The 8,408-nt window shown below is 39.6% G+C and overlaps 1 long non-coding RNA gene across 1 annotated transcript; it reads left to right on the top strand.

Moving 5' to 3' along the window:
• Positions 1–307: 307 nt before the first annotated feature.
• On the top strand, positions 308–4,953 carry LOC138360472 (uncharacterized). The gene is made up of 2 exons (XR_011226416.1): positions 308–415; positions 4,646–4,953. It is a non-coding gene; the product is annotated as an uncharacterized lncRNA (long non-coding RNA).
• Positions 4,954–8,408: the final 3,455 nt, after the last annotated feature.

Raw genomic sequence — 8,408 nt, 5'->3', positions numbered from 1 at the left:
GCATCCTAGCCTCACGCAGCTTAGCCCCCACCTACATGTAGCATCCCAGTCCATCCTAAGTGATCATTACCTTACTGGCTGTGTTTTCTCTTCAGCCCTGAATGTAATGTGGTGGAACATAAGCAGATACATATCAGGTCTTAGAGAATCTGTACTTCATACATTGCTTAATAATGTCTCACAAATATTTAAATAATTAAAAAAAAATTGTATAATAACTTCATATTATTCTTGCAATTTATTTTTGCATTTTTTTTTATACAAAATTTACATTTTAAAAGATTACCCCTATTTTTAGATTGATGACTTGAAGACTACAGTGCCATCCACAGCAAATCATGGTCTTAAAATATCTCCTAGCAATGACGAGACCAATTTTCACAGAGATCAAATTTTTGCTAAGCAGTAGTCACAGGTAAATATATATTATATATATAATATTATATATATAAAATTAACTTCTTTATTGCTCAAAGCACCTTTTGACATTCTGAGAGTTGTGCTATTTTATTAAAAAATTAATTAGGCTATATTTTAATGTTTTGTAATGTTTTCATTACTGTTTTTGTTTTGAAATATAAATTGTTGAGTTTTGAAACATTTTGACATTAACTATACCTGAATATTTATAAACAAAAAAATACCAGAACTATGTCCTTGACAATTGCACTAAGAAGTCTTTGCCAAAATCAGGTGCTCAGTGCAGTAGTTAAAAACTTAAAAGTTGTACCACCTCTGTTGCAAGATTAGGGACCCATAGCCTCAGAGAAGAAAATAGAGAGTACTCAGAGAAGGCCTTGAATAATAGGCAGGCTGTTTGTCTGTGTTTCGACGGTAAGCTTGCTGACACCAAATGTAGTTACCTAAGTGTAGTTACAGGATTAGAGCTACGCTCGTGGTGTCCCGTCTACCCAGCACTCTTTGTCACATAATGCTTTGAAACTACTGACGGTCTTGGCCGCCACCACCTTCTCACTTAACTTGTTCCAACCGTGTACCACTCTGTATGCGAAAGGAAATTTTTTTATATTTCTTTGGCATCTTTGTTTAGTTAGTTTAAATCTATGACCTTTTGTTCTTGAAGTTCCAGGTCTCGGGAAATCTTCCCTATCGATTTTATCAATTCCTGTTACTATTTTGTACATAGTGATTTTATCACCTCTTTTTGTTGTCTTCTAGTTTTGGCATATATAATGCCTCTGACCTCTCCACATAGCTCTTGCCCTTTAGTTCTGGGAGCCACTTAGTAGCATGTCTTTGCACCTTTTCCAGTTTGTTGATGTGCTTCTTAAGATATGGGCACCACACAACCGCTGCATATTCTAGCCTTGGCCGAAAAAAACTCGTGAACAATTTCTTTAGTATTTCGCCATCCATGTATTTAAACGAAATTCTGAAGTTAGAAAGCGTGGCATAGGCTCCTCACACAACGTTCTTTATGTGGGCCTCAAGTGATAGTTTTCTATCTAGAATCAACCCTAGACCTCTTTCTTTTATCAGAATTATATAAAGATTTCTCACATAATTTGTAGGTTGTGTGGGATCTATATTGTATTCCACATTCCATAACATGGCATTTATTCACATTAAATTTCATTTGCCAAGTGGTGCTCCATATATTTATTTTGTCTAGGTTTTCTTGAAGGGCATGACAATCATCTAAATTTCTTATCCATCCCATTATCTTAGCATCATCAGCAAACATGTTTATATAATTCTGTATTCCTACTGGTAGATCATTTATGTAGACAATGAACATTTCTGGTGCATGTACTGTGGTACTCCACTTGTGACACTTCTCCAGTCCGATTGCCTCTGATTACTGCCCTCATTTTTCTATCAGTCAGAAAATTTTTCATCCATGTTAGAAGCTTACCTGTCACCCATCCAAAATTTTCTAGTTTCCAGAACAACCTCTTATGTGGAACTCTGTCGAAAGCCTTTTTTATGTCTAGATAGATGCAGTCAACCCAACTACCTTTTTCCTTTAAAATCTCTGTGGCTCAATCATAGAAACTGAGTAAATTCGATACACAGGATCTTCCAGATCGAAAACAATACTGTCTGTGTGATATTATATAATTTCTCTCCAGGTGTTCTACCCATTTAGTTTTTATTATTTTTTTTTTGTTTTCAATCCTTTCACTGTTACACTTGTCAATGATTCAGGTCTATAACTGAGAGAGGTGGGGTCTTCCCTGTTGCCACTTTTGTAGATTGGAACTATGTTAGCCTTTTTTCACATGTTTGCTATGACTCCTGTACACAGGGATGCCTGAAAGATCAGGTGAAGTGAAAGGCTGAGCTCAGATGCACATTCTCTCAGAACCCATGGTGAAACTCCATCTGGACCAACTGCTTTGTTCTTACTTAGCTACTTTAGCATATTTTCCACTTCATCTCTAGACACCTCTATACGCTCTATGATGTTCTCAGAAATTCTTATTGTGTCTGGTTCTCTTAAGATTTCATTTTGTATAAACACACTTTGGAACTTTTGGTTTAATGTTTCACACATTGCATTATCATTTTCTGTGAATCTGTTTCCTATTTTCAACCTCTGGATATTATCCTTTACCTGCAATTTGTTGTTTATGAATTTGTAGAATAGGCCCAGTTCTGTTTTACATTTATCCATTATCCCTTTTTAAAAATTTCTTTCTGCCTCTTCCCTTACTGCTGTATAGTTGTTTCTCGCATCTTTGTATCGCTGGTATGATTGGGGGTTTGGCTTCTTTCTATTTTGATACCTGCTTGATGGGGTTCTGCTCTTCTACTCCCCAAGCCCGGCCGAGGCCAGGCTCGACTTGTGAGAGTTTGGTCCACCAGGCTGTTGCTTGGAGCGGCCCGCAGGGCCACATACCCACAACATCCCGGCTGATCCGGAACTTCTCTTAGAAAACAGTCCAGTTTTCTCCTGAAGATGTCCACGGTTGTTCCGGCAGGAACAACCGTGCAACCGTGCTCTGAAGGGGAAAGTGAATACTGAGCAGTACTCGAGACGGGACAACATAAGTGACTTGAAGAGTACAACCATTGTGATGGGATCCCTGGATTTGAAAGTTCTCATAATCCATCCGATCATTTTTCTGGCTGACGCAATATTTGCTTGGTTATGCTCCCTAAACATTAGATCGTCGGACATCATTATTCCCAAATCCTTGACATGCTGTTTTTCTACTATGGAAAGATTCGATTGTGTTTTGTACCCTGTATTATGTTTCAGATCCTCATTTTTGCCATACCTGAAATTTATCACTGTTAAACATCATGTTATTTTCTGCTGCCCAATCGAAAACTTTGTTGACATCTGCTTGTAGTTTTTCAATGTCTTTCATTCCATTTTTGTGTCTTTGGTCTGTGGCCCTCTCTCAATTTCTGTTGAACCAATCCTGTTTTCTGGCCCTGCATCTCTGTTTTGGTATGAATGTTTGTGTGCCTTCATTGTATATTTTGCAAAATTTGGCATACATTTAATTTACTTCCCTGTCTAGCAACAAGTCTGCCTAATTACTTATTAAAAAAAATTTGAAGTTCCCCATAGTGACCTCTCTCTCTTGAAATCAAGTTTATCAACTGTTTCAATGTCCCCATTTTCTGTGTGTGTGTGTTTGGAGGCTAAGCTTGCTGATACCATGTGTGTGTGTGTTTGGAGGCTAAGCTTGCTGATACCATGTGTGTGTGTGTGTGTTTGGAGGCTAAGCTTGCTGATACCATGTGTGTGTGTGTTTGGAGGCTAAGTTTGCTGATAATATGTGTGTGTGTGTGTGTTTGGAGGCTAAGCTTGCTGATACCATGTGTGTGTGTGTGTTTGGAGGCTAAGCTTGCTGATACCATTTGTGTGTGTGCGTGTTTGGAGGCTAAGCTTGCTGATACCATGTGTGTGTGTGTGTGTTTGGAGGCTAAGCTTGCTGATACCATGTGTGTGTGTGTGTGTGTTTGGAGGCTAAGCTTGCTGATACCATGTGTGTGTGTGTGTGTGTGCTTAGAGGCTAAGCTTGCTGATACCATGTGTGTGTGTGTATTTGGAGGCTAAGCTTGCTGATACCATTTGTGTGTGTGTGTGTTTAGAGGCTAAGCTTGCTGATAGCATGTGTGTATTTGGAGGCTAAGCTTGCTGATACCATGTGTGTGTGTGTTTGGAGGCTAAGCTTGCTGATACCATGTGTGTGTGTGTGTGTGTTTGGAGGCTAAGCCTGCTGATACCATGTGTGTGTGTGTTTGGAGGCTAAGCTTGCTGATACCATGTGTGTGTGTGTGTTTGGAGGCTACGTTTGCTGATACCATGTGTGTGTGTGTGTTTGGAGGCTAAGTTTGCTAACACCGTGTGTGTACTCACCTGTTTAAATAATAATAGGGGTGTGTACCACCTCTGGTGCAATTGTAGGGACCCACAGCCTTGAAGAAAATAGAGTATTCAGAGAAGACCTTGTGGATTCTCACTGAACACTAATCTTTTCTTCTCCTATCACCCCTCTTATTTTGTTTTATGCTGTATTCTATTATATATCATATAAATACATAGCCAAATGGCAATATTTATTATGTCTATACAAAAAGAAGACATCCACTTTATTTTTTTTCTCTCCTTTGTTTCTATGTGGATTTTGTTGTGACTAATGATTCTCCTCCTTCCCATCAACAGGTCTTCCTCACTGGGCTTGCTCGGCTTTTGTGTTACTGTGAGGGTGCCATCATCGTTTACCCTTCAAGACTGACTCATGCTGGCATTGCATTTGTGGACTTCCCTTCACAGTAAACAGTCCTTCTCCATATGGTGATTGTCCAGGGCAAGCAGGGTGTGACTGCCATCTTGGAGAAGCAGGGTCTTTTAATATGAAGAATCTTCCGTCTTCTCTACTTACGCCAGCTTGTGCCGGCCTTGCATTCTTGTTACTTCATGGCCCTTGGGCCTTTTTTATTTATTTTACATAATAAATTTTTTGATTAATACCCGTGTTTCACAAGAGATCCTTAACATTTTAAGCACCAATTGTATTGACTAATGTACGTCTTGTAACCTTTAAGACATAAATAGACAAGACATAGATAAATGAGTGAATAATACTGAGTGACTAGGTTAGGGCGAGGAACATAGTACAGTGTCTGGCTTTGGAAGAATGCCTACTGTTTTAGAAACCTTATTGCCATGATCATAATCGTATGGGTTAAAAAGCATTTGTTGTCACTCCTACACTGTGGCTTGTTGAGCTTGAAACCTTTGCTCCTTGTTCGTGTTACATCTGACCTTTTGAAGAAATTGTATGAATCAATATCCTCCAAATTGTTCAGTATTTTAAAGGTTTCGCTCTATTACTCTCTCATTTGCATATATCTAAGCATATAGATTAGATATAGATTTAGATTAGATTTTTTAGTCAGGTAAAGGTACATACATTGCAGATGAGTTACAAAGGGAAAGACAATGACTAGAGTTCACTAGCTCTATTGGAAGAGAAACGTCTGCAAGACAAGTGTGGGCAAAAATTAAGGTAGCTAAGGGGAGCAGAGCCCGGCCTGCGGCTCACAACGACCCCCAGGGTAAGGCTGAAGAACTAATACACAAGTGGTGTGATGCAGCATCATCCTCCTCCCTCCCTGCAGAAGTAAGCAGGGAACAGCTCCTCCGACATAATGACAGAAGGATTAGGATAACAAGAGCACAATCTAGTGATGACGAGTATGGGGAACCAATTACAGCCAAGGAAGTAAAGGGGGCTATGAAAAGGGTAAAAGTACAGCACCTGGTGAAGATGGCGTCACCTACGACATACTCAATGCACTGTGTGAAGTGTCTGGCAATCCACTACTCCACCTGTTTAACAAGTCATTCCTATGTGGAGTGTTGCCCACACAATGGAAACATGCAATAATGGTCCCAATACCGAAACCCAATGACCCTGGCAATTATAGACCTATCAGTCTCATGTAATGCACTTGGAAGATGCTTGAAAGGATCATCCTAAACCGACTATTGCACAAAATAGGCAGGTTAGGGGAGGGGTCAATGGATTTGTTAAAGGACGGAGGACAGCAAACTATAGTTAATTACCTTGCTAATGATACAGCTAAGTACTCCCAATAAACTCGCACCTCGGGGCAAAATTTTAAAATTTAAAATACAATACCTAAAGCCACTAATACGCATAGCGTTTCGGGCAAGTATATACGAAGTAAAACCCAAACAAAGAACTGACTCCGTAGGACCCATAAAAGATGAGACTAACAATTTTAAGTTGTATCATAAAAGGGCGGCAAACACTCTCAATGAATACCTAACATCAGTGTTCACACTAGAAAGCTTGAATGACATCCCATCACCAACACAAATGTTTGTCGGAGGTAAGGAGAATGAATTAAGAGAAATACCAATTACACGCGACACAATCAGGAAGAGCATTGACAAACTAAGAGACTCAGAAGCCCAAAGTGTAAATGGATTTAAGTCCCAAGTCGTAAAGGAACTGGCAAATTAATTGGGTGGTTGTAGGTAGGAGCTGCCTCGTATGGGCCAGTGGGCCTTCTGCAGTTGCCTTTGTTCTTGTGTTCTTGTGTTCTTGATGTTGAGTAGCAACATTTGCAAATTTGCAGATGATACAAAAATAGGTAGGGAAATTAACATGGAAGAAGACTTACTATCACTTCAAGTTGATCTAAATAGGGTTTTGAAATGGTCAAAAGATTGACAGATGCAGTTTAATGCTGATAAATGTAAAGTTTTGAGACTAGGTAATGATGATAGTTACAAGATATGAGCTAGATGGTGTTGAGATTGCGAAGTCGGATTGTGAAAGGGATCTGGGAGTTATGATTAGTAAGAATTTAAAACAAAAGGATCAATGCATGAATGCTCGTAATAAGGCAAATAGGACACTGGGATTTATTAATCGAAGTGTTAGTAACAAGACACCTGGTGTGGTTCTTCAGCTATATCTTGCTCTGGTTAGGCCCCATTTACATTATGCAGTTCAGTTTTGGTCGCCATATTATAGAATGAATATAAATTCACTTGAACGTGTCTAGAGTAGGGTGACTAAGTTAATTCCCCAAAATAGAAATCTTTTATATGAAGAAAGATTAACAAAGCTTAAATTGCATTCACTGGAAAAGCGAAGAGTTAGGGGTGATATGATAGAGGTTTACAAGTGGATGAATGGACATAACAAAGGGGATATTAGTAGGGTATTAAAAGTATCAACACATGACAGAACACAAAACAATGGGTGTAAATTGGATAAGTTTAGATTTAGGAAAGACTTGGGTAAATACTGGTTTGGCAACAGGGTTGTTGATTTGTGGAACCAATTACCGCGTAACGTGGTGGAGGTGGGGTCCCTCGATTGTTTCAAGCGTGGGTTGGACATGTATATGAGTGGGTTTGGGTGGTTATAGATAGGAGCTGCCTCGTATGGGCCAATAGGCCTTCTGCAGTTACCTTTATTCTTATGCTCTTAATTCACTATGCTTGCCAGTGAAACTCCTTTTCAGAAAATCGCTGGACCATGGAATAGTTCCCCTAGTAATAGTTGAAGGTGATGTAGTGATCGAGTAATCCTTATACTCCATTATCTCATCATCATAATGGCATAACTAATTACACTAGCATTAATCCTATCCCTATTTACAGGTAACGGTTTTCCACCCTTCTATATCTTACTGTGAGGTGTCGTCACCGTACATAAGCAAGCGACTTGAGAATAGCACATTACGGGCTATTCATGCCCGTGCCACCTCTTGGGTGGCTTAATCTTTATAAATAAATCAGAATAGCACACACCACACGGGAGACATCTCCCGTCACGCAGGGTGCAGTCGCACCTCCACAGATCTCCAGTATCAGCTCTTGATATTGGTAATGGCTCAAAAGGGCCACCACTTACGGGGTATTCATGCCCGTGTCACCTCTTGGGTGGCTTAATCTTCATCAATCAATCGAATAGCACACAGTACAATCTCCAGTCAAGAATGTAGCACTCGGCGTGTACAGTTCTAATCGACCCAAGACGCTACAGCCTCGACACAGAGCAGACAGCAGACTACGACCGTTGTTCAGGTCCATGTAAACTACATCTACCCGAAGTCCTTCGTCTGAATAACCAGTTACCAGTTACAGGAGATACTTTTTCACCCACAGAGTTATTAACTCATGGAACCGCCTACCCACCGAAGCGGTACGTGGCAAAACGATGCTGATTTTCAAAATATACCTGGAAAAGATCATTCCTCCCTACACCTGGGGGGTACCTTCGTTAAAGTAAAAAGGTATACAGAAATAACAAAGAAAATAGATATGAATACTATTACCTTCGATGTTAGTAGTAGTTGTGCAAGTGAGGAGAAAGAAAAAATATTACGGAGTTCATGGATGAAAGTAGATTGATAATATTATCTTGGAACGTTAATGGATT

This window comes from Procambarus clarkii, unplaced genomic scaffold (genome assembly GCF_040958095.1).
Source record: "Procambarus clarkii isolate CNS0578487 unplaced genomic scaffold, FALCON_Pclarkii_2.0 HiC_scaffold_112, whole genome shotgun sequence".
In the NCBI taxonomy this organism is placed as follows: Eukaryota; Metazoa; Arthropoda; class Malacostraca; order Decapoda; family Cambaridae; genus Procambarus; species Procambarus clarkii.
Note: the sequence above shows the minus strand (reverse complement) of the source record. Positions and strands in the feature narration are given on the sequence as shown.